Source organism: Mustela nivalis, assembly GCF_964662115.1.
Source record: "Mustela nivalis genome assembly, chromosome: 3".
Taxonomy (NCBI): domain Eukaryota; kingdom Metazoa; phylum Chordata; class Mammalia; order Carnivora; family Mustelidae; genus Mustela; species Mustela nivalis.
In genome coordinates, this window is record NC_139022.1 from 127,724,131 (window position 1) to 127,739,825 (window position 15,695).

Below are 15,695 nucleotides of genomic sequence, written 5' to 3' on the forward strand. Positions count from 1 at the left end.
GGGACTTGTTACCAAGAGTCTAGGATCATGACCTGAGCCAAAGGCAGTTGCCAACTGAAGTACCCATGTGCCCACAGCAACCTTATTATACAGAAATTCTACACATCTGTATATTTTCAAGATAACTGGGGGGAGAAAATATATATATATATATATATATATATCTCCACAAAAGACATGTTCAAGACTGCTCAGAGCAGTTTTATTCATTATAATCAAGAGTGAATAAATAAACTGTGATATATTCATGCAATGAAAAACTACATAGCAATAAAAAGGAAAAAATTACTGCTACACCAATGACATAAATGGACCCTAAAACATACTGATGAGTAGAGGATGGACACCAAACAGAATTTACTGCCTGCTTTCACATATATGAAGTTCAAGAAAAGGAAAAATTAATTCATGAGGCTAAAAATCAGAATGGTCAATATCTGCAGTTTGTGTGTATTGACTGGAAAGGGCACAAGGAAGCTTTTTGGGGTGTTCAGAAGCTCTATAACTTGAGCCTGGTGGCGCTTACACGCATCTACATTTGTAAAACTTCAGCGAGCTATGCATTTAAAATTTGTGTACTTTACTGCATACATGTTATAACTGAATAAAAATAAAATTTAAAAAGCTGAGGTAAACAAACAAGAAAGATCAATGTATCTTTTGCTTAATACAAGAGAGTTATTGTTGATGAATTTTTTCAAAGCAACAGACCAAAGCAGTAGATTGAATACATTTTCTGAAAATGCAGACTTAAAAATATAATAGGTCACAGCTACTTCTTTCAAGATATGTCTCCAAAGGCAAAGGAAAAAAAGTAAAAATGAACTTTTGGGACTTCATCAAGATCAAAAGCTTCCGCACAGCAAAGGAAACAGTCAACAAAACAAAGAGGAAACCCACGGAATGGGAGAAGATATTCACAAATGACACTACAGACAAAGGGCTTAAATCCAAGATCTATAAAGAATTCCTCAAACTCAACACACACAAAACAGATAATCATGTCAAAAAATGAGCAGAAGACATGAACAGACACTTCTCCAAAGAAGACATAAAAATGGCTAACAGACGCATGAAGAAATGTTCATTATCAGTAGCCATCAGGGAGATTCAAATCAAAACCACATTGAGATACCACCCTACACCAGTTAGAATGGCCAAAATCAACAAGACAGTAAACAAGTGTTGGAGAGGATGTGGAGAAAGGGGAACCCTCTTACACTGTTGGTGGGAATACAAGTTGGTGCAGCCACTTTGGAAAACAGTGTGGAGATTCCTTAAGAAATTAAAAATAGGGGCACCTGGGTGGCTCAGTGGGTTAAGAAATTAAAAATAGAGCTATCCTATGACCCTGCAATTGCACTACCGGGTATTTACCCCCAAAGACACAGATGTAGTGAAAAAAAGGCCATCTGTACCTCAGTGTTGATAGCAGCAATGCCCAGTCACCAAACTGTGGAAAGAACCAAGATGCCCTTCAACAGACGGATTGATATAGAAGATATGATCCATATATACAATGGAGTATTACGCCTCCATCAGAAAGGATGAATACCCAACTTTTATATCAACATGGACAGGACTGGAAGAGATTATGCTCTGTGAAATAAGTCAAGCGGAAACAGTCAAGTATCATATGATTTCACTTACTTGTGGAGCAGAAGGCATTACACGTAACACATTGGGAGATGGAGAGAAGTGAGTTGGGGGAAATTGGAGGGGGAGACAAACCATGAGAGACTGTGGACTCTGAGAAACAAACTGAGGGTTTTGGAGCGGGGTTGGGTGAGCCTGGTGGTGGGTATTATGGAGGGCACGTATTGCATGGACCCCTAGGTGTGGTGCATAAACAATGAATTCTGGAACGCTGAAAAGAAATAATATAAAATGAAAAAAAAAAACCATTAGCAGGCTAGAATAAGAGATGAGCCCTTCTAACTTATGAATAAAAATAAATCCACCACAGCAATATTCAACACATATTACAAAGTTTAGTGAGAAGAATAAGACACCAAAAATGCACACAGAAAGTGTCCATTCATATAACATTCAAGAACAACCAGATTTTAAGTATGGATATCAGGAACGCATGCTTAGATGATAAAGACGTGGGAAAAGAGAGAAGCAAGTCTTATTAATTCAGGAGAGTAATTACCTTAGGCAGTAATAAAATAAAACTTCCCTGTGATAAGGAGGTGATGGAGGAGAGGGGCTTCTGGCATGCTGGTTATGTTATTTCTCAATCTACATGAAGAGGACACCGGTGTTCATGTCATTACTGTGTTAAATGGTACATGTATTTAAGCATATCTCTCAATGTATGCTCTATTTCACATAACCAAAGGGTTTAAAACAAAGTAAAGATATAGAGGATTAGAATGGCAAAACAAAACAAAGTAAAGATATAGAGGATTAGAATGGCAAAATGGTTCGTTTGCTATTACTTGTATGTTATTTCTTCATATATAAGTATGAATATTATAGTCATAGACACAGTATTAGAGATACGTTACATATGAATTGCATAATACACATTTTATATATATGTATGTATGTGTCTGTGTGTACATACCAAACAGAGAAGATGTAATGTATTCAAACGCCTATAAAACCTGTTTTCAAAAGTCCATCACATACTTGACTAGAAACGATTTCATCTTTGTTGCAGATTAGTGATGGTTGTGAGTGTCCCACATTTTCAGTTCCCAAGATGAAGTTTGCGTGTGTATGTGGTTATACTGTCATTATTGGGTGTATGGTAAGGGGTGGGGAAGACAAATCAGCTTTTGGTTCATATGTAGCCAGGCATAAGGATTCACATCCATCCACACCCAACATAGGACAGCACATTACCCTGAAAGCCTAGACTTTGACGTGGATTCAGTAAGTGAATGGAACTCTGGATTGTCTTTCTTACAGAACAGTATGAGAAGAAGGGTGCTCTGAACTGTTCGGTAGCCAGTGGATGAAGTAGGGCAAAGATGGCTAGCAGATCACCTTTTTACACTTCCTCCCTAGTGTGGAGTTATCTCAGAGAACCCAGGGACTACATTTGCCAGTTCCTCTTACCCTTAGTGGTAGTCATGCGACTAAGCTCTAGTCAATGAAATGTGAACAAAATTGATCACCATAACTTCCAGACCTGACACATCGAGACCCACACACAGTACTCTATCCATATTCTTTTCACTTCTCAGCTGGCTGGAATGGAGGTGATCCATCAGGGTGACCTTGAAAACTATTTGTTGAAGAGAGCGAAGCTCCCAATAGCCCAGGTCTCTGAATAACTGTATGGATGCAGGTGACCCCTCCTCGAAACTTTTCAGCCACACAGTATTCTTATGCGAGCAAGGATGAACTTCTATAGTATCTGAGCCATTTTGGGTCTACTTGTTAGGCTACACTAATCAACACAGGGAATAGTAATAGTAACAGTATCTACCCCACAGTGTGGTTGTAGAGCTTAGATGAAATCATGAAAAAAAGAAACTCAGCCAGTGCCTCACACGTCGTAAGTGCTGTGTGTGTGTTAGCTTAGTAAGTACCCAGGAAATTATGACAAGGATTTTCGTCTTCGAAATGATTAAGTTTAAGGAGATGTGCTGTTCAAAATAAAGGAAAGTGATGGATGACAGTCTACTCAGCCCATTTCTTCCAGTTAATCACTCCTTCCTCCAAAAAATCCTCTGGGCTTGGGCATATGAGCAGCACAGTAGGCAACATAAGCACATTGGAGCAATAAAGCTGTGGAACAAGCTCAATATGCTAACCATCAGGGACAATAAGGAACCAGCTGGAGGCTCCGAGATTAGTCCCTAACATGAGTGAACAGAAAGAAGGGACCCCTATGTATATAGGTGTGCAAAGGTGAAGTTATTTTCTGCATTCTGCTTTCCTGCTTACAGCGAGCACATGGGTGGGTACACATGTGCACACACAAATACACACACTGACACACAGACGGCTGCACTGCAAAGAGTATTGGTGATGTTATTGATGGGTCTCTCAAATCATCACTAAAACAAAAATAAGCTGTTCACTTCACAGCTGGAGTCAAATGGAGTGATGACAGTTGTCTCACCCTTCTTTGATGATAAATGAGCCTTCCCCTGCTTACTCGGGTCCTTGACCCAAATTCACAGTTATTCCAGTGACCCAGGCAGACCTTTGAGAAGAAAAAAAGCCACACTCACAAATGCCTAATGAAGCTTGTCCCAACTATTACTATTGTACCCTGTCATTCTAACTATAATTGATTTGCTAAGGTAGCTTTTTTTTTTTTTAATAATCAGGCTAGCAGACAAAAATACCTAATATAAATTAAACACATTTCTCTCTCTCATTCTCATTTCACCAGCCCTACTACCCCATGTTTCTTTTAAACTTTCTATGAGAGTACATTCTCCTCTTTTATCTTGGAGGTAAGCAAATAAGCGTCTGGCCTTTAAGAAGGTCTTTGGAAGAATCACGTAAAGAGGACTTCATCCCGTTGACAATCTTTATCTTAAGGCACAAATTTTGGTAGATCGAAGGTGACCATCTAGAAAACGGTTTGGAAACCGCATCAGAGCTTAGTAGGAGAAAACACCATGATCAAGTAGCAATGCCTACACAGAGTGCGGTGGCGTGTAAGACAATATTCCATGCATTTACCCTCCCTAGGAGTTAAAGGAGACTAATACATCAAAAATTTCCAGAAAGCAAGATACCTAGCCTATTGTGTAGGTACAGATGCAGCTATAGGCAACAGATATTAAAATCTGAATCCTTTGAGGAAGATAATAGCAACCACATTTCAAAGCACATTCCCTGAAACTGCTTATACTTGTTGGTTGTTCCCCACAACCATCTACTTTAAACTCCTTGTGCTGCAAGACACAGGGATAAAATTCAACAACTTACTCAGGGAAAAAGGGAAAAAGGGCTCTGAGAAGTAAGGGCCCGAGATTTCTATGTTCCTTTCAAGAGCCAAACTCCCTGAGAGATCCTTGAGCCCGAGATTTTCCTGGAAGCCATGTGCTTTGTGGTTGCCTGGATGTCTTTCTTCAACAATGGAAGGGTGTATGTTAACAGCCTGTAGTAACAAGACTCCATTATTGCCAGAACATAACACCTCAAAAGGACTCCCAGCTACCCAGAGGTTGCAGAGAGTTCCATTTAGCACCATCTTTGTGAGGCGTGAACACCTGACACAGGATGAAAGTGGAGGAGCCGGCCCTGGGGAGGAAGGGCTTTTTCCCTTTCAAGTTTCTGAACTCTTCTAGGTCTGTGGAGGTCCAAACCACAGAACCAAGGAAACTCAAAAGGAGAGCAACAAAAGGAGATAAAATCAAAAGCGCCCTCTCCAATGTACAGCTCCCGCTGTTCTGCTTTCATTACGCACCAGCGTCGTCTGAATGGACAGCAGCATCTCAGCTTCCTCATACAAAGTCAACACACTGTATTGAGGAGTGTGTACAACTTGCAAAGGAGCAGACTGGCTGCTGGCTAAATTCTCCAGTCCTTTTCAATCTCCCTCCGAGCTTTTTTCCCTCTGTGACGCTGGGAGCCAGGGCGTTTTCTTTGTCCGGTGACTATTAGGTTCCTTTGGGATCTTTAGGAATACCGTAGACCCAATCGCCACCTCCACCCATCCCCATATGGCCGTGCTCTCCCTGAGAACTGTCCTATAATTGGGACCTTTCTTTGCCCACATAGCACACACATCCTCTTCTTTCCTCTGGGCCCCATTCTACCTCTAATTCTTTAAAGGTATTTATGTTAGCCAAAGCTCTCTGGGTTGTAGGAAACAGAAACTCACTCCAGACTAATGGAAAGGAACTTCCAGACATCATGGAACTAAGTTAGCTCACAAAAATAAAGCAAGATCCAGGTTTTCCGGGGCCCACAGATTTAAAAGTAGAGAAAGGATGTCTTTTCAGTTTCAAATGCAAAATTAGGCATGAAAGTGAGTATCAAAAAGAGAAATCACAGCAAACTGCAAATTTTTAAATGTTGACAAATGTCACAAATATGACAAAACCCAGAAGAATATCCTAATGTTTTTGTTAATTAACCGGCTGATAACACTTCTGTAATAACTTTGTCCCACTCCTTTTATCTCCTTGCTCTTTGATCACCTCTCCATATGACAATAATTTTTTACTATAACTTTCAAGGGAGTTAAAAAGGTAGTTCAGTCTTTCTTCTAGCATGGTGATCAAAATTCATTACTGAAGGGGGGGATGCAGAACACAAGCAACAACACACACAGGTGTACTCCTGTCTGTCCTGACTCTTTTAAGACAGACACTCTGACAAATCATAGTTTGCATGATTCACAAAAGAAAAAAAATATATGGTGCATTTAAATTGTCTAAATTACATAATCCAACATGTTCCTCCATACTTCCATTTTGATTAAACATCAATAAGTACTGAATCTTCCTTTTATAATTTTCTATTTCTGATCACTAAAATGTACAAAATTCTTTCAAGTCTTCCTTCTTCATTCCCCTCATACATTGGATGCTAGGAGCTATCCAGTATGGTTCTGTAATAACCAGATCACATCCCCCCCCCCCACCCTTGTCTTCCCTGCAGGAAATTGTGGACTGAGGGGAGGGAAGGAGAGGTGCAGAGTGGAAGCAGAGAGCACAGCATGGAGGCTCTTGAAACCATCTATGCAGTAGGTGATGTGATTTAGACTGAGGCAGCGGTGGTAGAGACTGTAAATGATCAGACTCAGACTTACTTTGACAGTAGAGTCAGTATGATTTTCCACTCTGATATGGGAGACAAGAAAATGAAGGTCAGGGGCACCAGGCAGACTCAGTCAGTGGAGAATGTGACTTTTGATCTCAGGGTTGTGAATCTGAGGCACACGTATAATGTGGAGAGATTACTTAAAAATAAAATCTCCAGTGGGATGCCTGGGTAGCTCAGTCTATTGGGCAACCCACTCTTGGTCTTGGCTCGGGTCATGATCTCAGGGCCCTGGGATGGAGCCCCGTGGTGAGTTTCATGCTCAGTGCAGAGTCTGCTTGGGATTTTCTCATTCCCTCTCCTTCTGTGCCTCCCCCTGCTTATGTGTTCTCTCTCTCTCAAATAAATAAATGAATAAAGCCTTTTTAAAAAATAAATAAGTAAAGTCTTCAAGAAAAGAAAGTGAAGTTTAGGGCAATGCCAAGTAGATACATGAGCACTTCTACACAGGATTATTCTGAGCACTAACTGAATGAAGGCTTGTAATCATGCCTAGCATGATGCATGGAACAAAACTGGAGCTCAATAAACATTAGTTAAATCTGAACCTTGTTTAGATTACTTTAAAAAGAAATTTTTTAAACACCTTGAGGAGAATAAATTGTATAGCAGGCCCTGTACCATTACTAACTTGACTATTAATGATGACAGCAAGGATCTCTGAAAATTTCTCTCACTGACCCCTGCAAATCTGCTTAAGACAAGATAGGATAACAAAGCAGGCAAATATTTAAAATAAGATATTGCCCCAAAAAATCATGTAGAACACAATCCTAGGATGGAGCCCCACATCAGGGTCTCTGCTCAGCAGGGAGCCTGCTTCCTCCTCTCTCTCTCTCTCTCTCTCTCTCTCTCTGCCTACTTGTGATCTGTCAAATAAATAAATAAAAATCTTAAGAAAAAAAAAAAGAACACAACTCACATAAAAGAAGATATCTAGGGTGGTCACTTCAATGAAAATGAGGAGATACCAAAGTCTAATTCTGATGAAATACACTGGGGATTTTGGATTACCAGTCATGGTGACCTCAACCCTCATCCCTACACCTTTTTTAATTCCTATTGGCTATCCAGCTTTGAAATTATACCCTTGTAGACAATAATTTTTAATTTGATAAATTATACTTTATTACTTTATTATATTTTCATTCTTTTTTTTTAAGTAGGCTTCATGCCAAACATGGGACTTGAACTCATGACCCTGTGATTAAGAGTGTTATGATCTACAGACTGACCCAGTCACTAATTTGAGAAATTCTTATTTCAAATCCAAACATTAAGTGAAACATTAACAGGGCACCTGGGGGGCATCTGGGTGGCTCAGAGCATTAGGCATCTGCCTCCCGTTCAGGTCATGATCTCAGGATCCTGGATCAAGCCTGGTGCCAGGCTCCCTGATCAGCGGAGAGTCTGCTTCTCCACCCCCCGCTCATATTTTCTCTCTTTTTCTCTCTCAAATAAATAAATAATCTTTCAAAATTAAAATAAATAAATTAATAAATAGGGTGGCACCTCGTTGGCTCAGTCAGTTAAGCATCTGACTTGATCTCAACTCAGGTCATGATCTCAGTGTTGTGAAGTCCAGCCCCACATTGAGCCCCACATTGAGCCCCACATCAGGCTCCACACTGGGCATGGAGGCTGCTTAAGATTCTCTCTCTCCCTCTGCCCTTCCCCACTGCCCCCCTCTAAAAAAATAAATAAATAAATCATGCAACATTAATATTTGCACTGTATCATTTCACCATTTACTTAAATTTGCACAATATAGTGTCTTATTATACAAGAAAATATTTCAAGCATGTAAGGATTTGAATATTTTCTCTTTTTTAAATCTGTATTTTGTAAAATTTTTATAATGGCCATACATTACTTTGAGGTTAGAAGAAAGTAAATATTTTTAAAACATTAAGGGAAAAAAAGGCTAAGAAAAACTCAACTGGAAATATTACTTGATAGCATCTCAATATAATCGCCTCTTAGTAAATATAAATAAAGTTGAGCCTAAAACTTCAATTAACCAGAATAATTGTGATAATTAAGGACTGGAACATTCTAACAGTACAGTATAATATTTTTCTTAGTTATATGTAAATAAACACCACTTTTGGTTCCTGCCTTCCACCTCTCTTCCTAATTCTTCCCTTTTCTATTTCTTTCTCCCAAGAATGCAGCATAATTTATCAAGAGTTTCCAATTTGCCGTATGCAAGGCTTGTAGAACACTGGGCCTAAGGAAATCTTAAAGGGCTTTTATTCTGGTAGGAAAAATTCATGTCAGTGTTTACTACAAAAGAAGGAAATTTCCTTAAAGAATATGGCAAATATTGTAGGTTGGCTCATGCAATACTTATTCAAATTTCCTTTCTTTTCCTTCTGCTAGAGAGACAAGAGAGATACAAACCCACCTTTCTAGAGGCCCCTGCAACTAAAAGTACCCTTGTGACACATTTATGACCAATGAGAAGTAAGTGAGTGTCTCCTGGGAATTTCTTGGAGATATTACCACTATCTGCTGGCTCCTGTCTAGAATGCGAACAATGGTTGGAGTGGCAGCAGCCATCTTGGAACCTAAGAGAAAAAGTAAAAGAATGACAGAGCCTTTGGCTCTCACATCCTCATACCACTGATCTAAAACCCAACATCACATACCTCCAAAAAGAAGTCTTTATTTAAAAAAAATTTTTTTTTTATTTATTCAACAGAGATATCACAAGTAGGCAGAGAGGCAGGCAGAGACAGAGGGGGAAGCAGGCTCCCTACTGAGCAGAGAGCTCACGGGGCTCGATCCCAGGACTCTGAAATCATGATCCGAGCTGAAGGCAGAGCTTTAATGCACTGAGCCACCCAGGTGTCCCAGAAGTCTTTATATATTTATGCCTATTACAAGTCTATTTCTGCCACAGAAAAAGGCAAGTCCTAACAGGTCTGTAGCCCACTTCCTAAAGTAACTTAATGCCTTTAGCTAAATCTCTACTACCTTATGTTCCTAAATTAGCCACTTAATCCTGATACCACAATTTAGGAAAATACCAATCACCTCATGGTTCTAGAAAATTAAAATTATTTAACGGGGGGAAAAAAAGGATCATATTAGGCTTCTTAGATCCAATGCTCCAGTTCATATATTATGCATTTGTAGAACAGAGAAATGTAAAAGAGGCAAATGAAATAAAATCACAAACCTAAGGAATTTTATAAATATTAATTGGTGGGAGAGTCAATAGTCTTCACATTGTACCAGACTTTTGTTGTCAACAAACCTGAGTCAAGCAACCAGCTTTGCCATAATAGAGGTTACTGAGTGTTTGGAACATGAAAAGGCCACTAATTCCTAACTTAGGGGGTTTTTCAACTAGTCCATGACCAAGAAAGTATCTGTACCTCCCAAAAAAGAAGAGTACAGGAGAGATTGAGCCAATGAAAAGGTAATGGGCAGAAGACAATCTTACCAAGATTACATTCCATAAAACAGAATTGGCAACATCTGCTCAATCTACTGTAGATAAACAGTGAACTATTTTCCATCTCATTAACTAAGAGGATGAGATATTAAATAAACCCCAGGGGCCTCATGCTTTGTTATCACATTTAAGGTTTGGCCCAGACTTGCTGCATTAGCTAATCCTTATAATGGTTCACAATCTAAAATCCTACACAATTTCTCTCTCTCCTTCTCTCACTCTCACACACAGACACACACACACACACACACACACACACACACACACACAAATTCCCAAATGGCTTAAAACCAAAAGTTCCTGCTTACTCTGACTCTAATTACTAGTCACTTAGCTTAAATTATTAACCATGTCTTCAACTGTGATATATGATACCTGTAGGTCTCCAAACAGGATTCTAATAGAATTATCTAATTCTATTAAACTGCAAACAACTGCCCATTAAATATTTATTAGCCAGCTTGCATTCATTGAAGATAGATTGGAGTGTCAGTAAACCTCTGGGTTCCCTCCTCCCAGGTTTGTCACACCGAAGCCTCGGCCAAACCAGCTCATCAGAATCATGCCTATTGATCAACTGCCAATTACCTATTTAATCAAAATCAATAGGGAAAAAAAGCTTAGAAGAACTTACAAGGTATGGTATAGATTTTTTTTTAATACTTGGTTAAATAAGTAAATTGGTTAAAATCTAGCTAACTTGATTGTAAACATTTAAGGGTTATTTTACCATGGGGAAAATGGCTAGCAGTTAAATAATTAGATTTTCTTTTTCAGGCTGGTGAATTGTATTTTTAATAAAGGAGTTGAAGCACTGTCAATTTTAGCCACCCAGGAGAGATGCTTTTTGATGCCATGCTTTCAGGCAAAAATGTCTTCTTTCTTAAAGCCGTATGAAAGATAACCTGACACCTTTGGCAGACAGCACTCCTTCAGATGGTAAGCATGTGGGCAGTTTTAGACAATTAGATTATGCAAGATGGCAAGTGTTCATTCACTAAAAATGCAAGAACCATCTGGATTCTCCCAGAGGATCTGGAGAAAATGAACAAGGAAAGTCATTCCTCTAAACAAACCACTTTAACATGAATTGTTCAAAACCCAACCTGTAAATCAATTCTTAATAGCAAAAGGCCATCATAAAGAATAAGAAAGAAGGAGATGAATGTCATCTGACCCCTTTTCAACTAACTTCTGAATAGAGAAAGTCAAGCCAAAGAAAACAGGACTTGCTATAGCAAATAAGTAGTGGTATATATTTTTGCTTCCTGTTTGCTGTGATTAAGGATTTGACTTCAGACAACCGCCTTATAGGTTGATTTTGAGAAAATACTACTGTCCAGAAGCAAAATAATTAAGACAGACATGAAAATCAGCACTAGGAACCTCTATTCATTAAAAACAAAGCAATGGGGAAAAAATAAATTGTGTTATATTCACACACTGGTATAAAGTATTGCAATGCAAATGGACAGACTATAGCAACATAGAAAACGGATTAATTTTGTAGACATCATGTTGAATGAAGAAGCCAGACCAAAAAAAAAAAAAAAAAAGAGGAACAGAGTCTGTATGATTAAATTTGCATAAAATTCAAAAACAGGCAACATTAAGCTATGTTTTAAGTAGAATAATAGTTATATTTTGCAGTAGGGAAAGGGGGAGTGATTAGGAAAAATTTTGGAGTGCTTTCTATACTTGATCTACAAGCTAGTTACAGAAATCTAGTCCCTTGGGGAAAATGTTTGCACTTTTCTTAATGTATGTTATTCTTCAACAAAAAGTTTACTTTTGTAAAGTAAAGCAACAGGATAATTTATTTGTATGTCCTTAGGCAAGTCACTTATCTCTAAACCTCCAAGTTTCCGTCACGAGTAAAATAAGAAGTTGGACAAGATAGTCTTCAGATTTCTTTAGATTGCAAAAATGTTTTGATACTACAAAAGATCACTTGTCTCACAAGGACAAACTGGATCGATATATCTATACTGATATCAACCTCATTTTGGCAGTCAGACATATCCCTCCCCCTTTACCCAGTTCTTCAATCCTTACTTAAATAGTAAAAAGCAAGTTTTTTGGTAGCATATGTACATAGAGAATCCTCCCTCCAGATAAGTAGATTGATATATATAATGAGAGAGAATTTTTTTAATAAAATAAAGCCAAACAAAAAGGAGGGATAGGGAACCATCTCACTCTCAAAAACCCCCCTTGAGTTTCTTTCAGATTCTCATTCATAAAGAAATATTCAATCTTTGAGCTATTTTATCCCCAAAGAATCTATAGTTCTGAAATCATACAGGAATGGGCTTCATAGGAATGTAAACAAAACAAAACAAAACGGGGCACCTGGGTGGCTCAGTGGGTTAAGCCTCTGCCTTCGGCTCAGGTCATGATCCCAGGGTCCTGGGATCGAGCCCCACATCGGGCTTTCTGCTCTGCAGGTAGCCTGCTTCCTCCTCTCTCTCTGCCTGCCTCTCTGCCTACTTGTGATCTCTGTCAGATAAATAAAGAAAAAATCTTAAAAAAAAAAAAAACTGCCCTAAAATATGTCTTCAGCACAACTACCTAAGCACCCAATGCTCCCACCATTAGAGGATCTTCTTAGTTGATCAGCCCTTTACCTCACAGAGAACTGGCTTTTGAAGACATGAGGCATAGGAAAATAAGCTTTGTGCACATGGAAGAGAATGGTAGAGATCAAAAGCCTAGTGCATCTCTAGAAGAGGAGGCTGACATTTGGTACCAAGATGGCACCTGATGGTGCTCGCTTCGGCAGCACATATACTAAGATGGCACCTGATGACAAAATGACCAGCCCAGAACCAAAAATCAAGAAAACATTGTAAGGGAATGGGAGCCAGGTATCTTCCCACTACTCATTTTCCAACTAATACCAACTTATTTCTGATTCTCCTCATGTTTCTACACACACACACACACACACACACACACACACATCTTTGTGAATTTCACCACATAATAAGAAAATAAAATTCCACGAATGGCATCCTTTCCCTAAACGACCATAAGACAACCAGATGAACTGTTTTCTTTATAAACTATTATTTATATATCGAAATCTATAGGAGGACAGCTCAAAACTGCCCTCCATTCACTGTAGAAACCAAAGCATAGATCTCTCTGCTTATGGAGCTCTATAAGGAAATACTGGAGATTCATTGGGGAATGAACAAATGTCACCAATTCACAACCCAAATAATGGGCAGAAAAAAACCCTTAACCTCTCATGTATGAAATATTACAACTCTTAAATTCCCTAGTAGTGTATCTCTTAAAAGGACAAAATAAAATACAAATCAAGAATTGTTCTTGGAGGAATATTCCTAGATCATGTTGTCAGGAAACAGATAATATGTCATTTCTCCTTAGCTCTCAGGGAGAATAGAAGTGTCTAGAGAATATGCAATGAGCAAGTTACCTGCTACTGTCTTTTACAAATTTTAAACAGAGACCAAGAGCAGTTTGGTTGGTTTTTCTTAATAAGGCACATGCATCTCCAGAGAACACATCCTCACTAAGCAAAAGCTGCCTCTAAATGTCTTTTCATGCCTTCCCAGCTGGGACCAGGGTTTTGCTCTCTTCTTTAGAGGCAAAGGGCTCTGCTACACAACTGGGAGAAAGATAGGGCAGAATTACATTTTGAAGGCAGTAGTTTAGGTATCAGTCTACTTCTCCAAACTGTAAAAACATAAGCAATTGTACAAATACTACTTCATTTGTAAAAACAACAACAACAACAATAATCCACTGACCTCAGCCCAGGATACAAAGATGCTGCGGTAAAATGGGCTTTTCCACCCTTAGGGGTGGAAAGGGGTAGGTTAGAAGAGACGAGAACACAAAGAAGGAAGTATGAAAGCAGAACCAGAGCTGTGACCACGGCCAGAACCATTCCATAACGAATTCAAAGCTGCCCAGATGCTGGGGTTCACCAAGAAGCCACTCCTGCAGCCATCCCTGAGGACTACTATGCCTGAGATTTCTAGTCTCCCAACTCACATCTATTTTGCTCTAAAAATACAAGTCTTTTCTGCATATATGAATGCCATGTTAAAGACCACATTTCTCCATAAAGTTAGAGATGGCACATAACCAGGTACCAACTTTCTGGTCACATCCTTTACAAAGAAGACGCATTAAATTCTACTATTCTTTCTTCCTGTTTGCTGGAAATCAGACATAGTGGAGGCACGTGCGAAAAATGGAAGATCTGCAGAAGGTGCTCAGAAGCTGCTGGGTCCCCACACCATGGATCCACTGTGTAAGTTCTTACACTCACTCAGCAGCCATACCAATGTCCTAAAATTCACAACCACCAATTGCTATTGATCAGTTCACCACCACTTTCGGTCCCATCGGAGTGATGACTATCTCTGCTTTCCAGAGGTTGCCCAGTGCCCCATCAAGCATGGATGATCCCCCATGGGGATCTGGCACAACGGCAATCCCACCCCATCGTTCCTACCAAGAATGTTGGGTTAGCACAAACAGACAACTTGCAAGGTCATGGTAGTTTGAATCAAGAGCCCGTCCTAATCGAAGTGGGGCCACGATGAACCAGTTTCGAATCAGCAGTGGCTATAATATCTCTGATGACAGCTCAACAGCCTTTTTTCTCCAGCCAAGAAATTTGAGGGGTGAGCCTGAGCAGGGTCACCTAAATAGATTGCACCTGCCAAGACCGGGTGATGGAATAAATGAGTGCATGTGGAATGGAAATGAGGGGGCTAGACCTAAAATAAATTTAACAGATTGTCTCCTCTTTAAGGGCTCCTTTTGATCAGCTGATTTCATGAGACTTTGCTTTGCAGAGGAGATGTGACTCATGAGCTGCTTGCCAGAGACAGATGCTTGTGGGTTTTGTTGTTTTTTGTTTTTTGTTTTTTAAAATTCTATCAGACAGGGATCTGCAAGAAATTTGGATGAAGAGAAAGGCCAATGATAAATATGATTTGAATCAAAGCAGATTTGGGGGTAAGACATGCAAAATTTTTATAGACTCACAGTTCCTGAAACTATGTTCAAAGACATTAAAATAAAAGGCAAATCAGAGTTTTACAAATAAAGGACCTTAGAGATCACCTAGTTCAACTCTGTTTTCCCAAATAAACACTGCACATAGTATATAACACACAGTTGGCAATCAAATATATTTTTTTCTTGTTGTTGAGTGAATGATTGCCTGACTAGAAAATAAGAGAAAAGAGTGATTCCTCCTAAATTACACAAGAAATATTCAGGTAAACTAAGATGTCTCAACCCCAAGCTCAACACATTTTCTATGCTGCTTTCTCTCATCATGTAGCATAGTCCTTCTCATTTTTTAAATAAACCCCAAATTTCATGCACACAACTTTCCTTTTCCTGGTGTCTCTGTCAATTAGGATGGTTTTAGCTGCAGGTAACAGAAAACTTAGCAAAACTAGTTTAAGCTAGAAGAGTATTTTGCTTTACAGAAACC

At 39.1% G+C, this 15,695-nt stretch overlaps 1 long non-coding RNA gene across 14 annotated transcripts in view; it reads right to left on the minus strand.

Moving 5' to 3' along the window:
• Nucleotides 1-15,695, minus strand: part of LOC309861534 — a 72,632-nt gene that overhangs the window by 45,273 nt on the left and 11,664 nt on the right. Inside the window, exon 4 of one of the 14 annotated variants that reach the window (XR_014310004.1) lies at nucleotides 9,250-9,314. The exons of the other annotated variants lie outside the window; for them this stretch is intronic. This is a non-coding gene — a long non-coding RNA (uncharacterized lncRNA). The remainder of the gene's footprint in view (nucleotides 1-9,249; nucleotides 9,315-15,695) is intronic. 14 annotated transcript variants of the gene reach the window in all.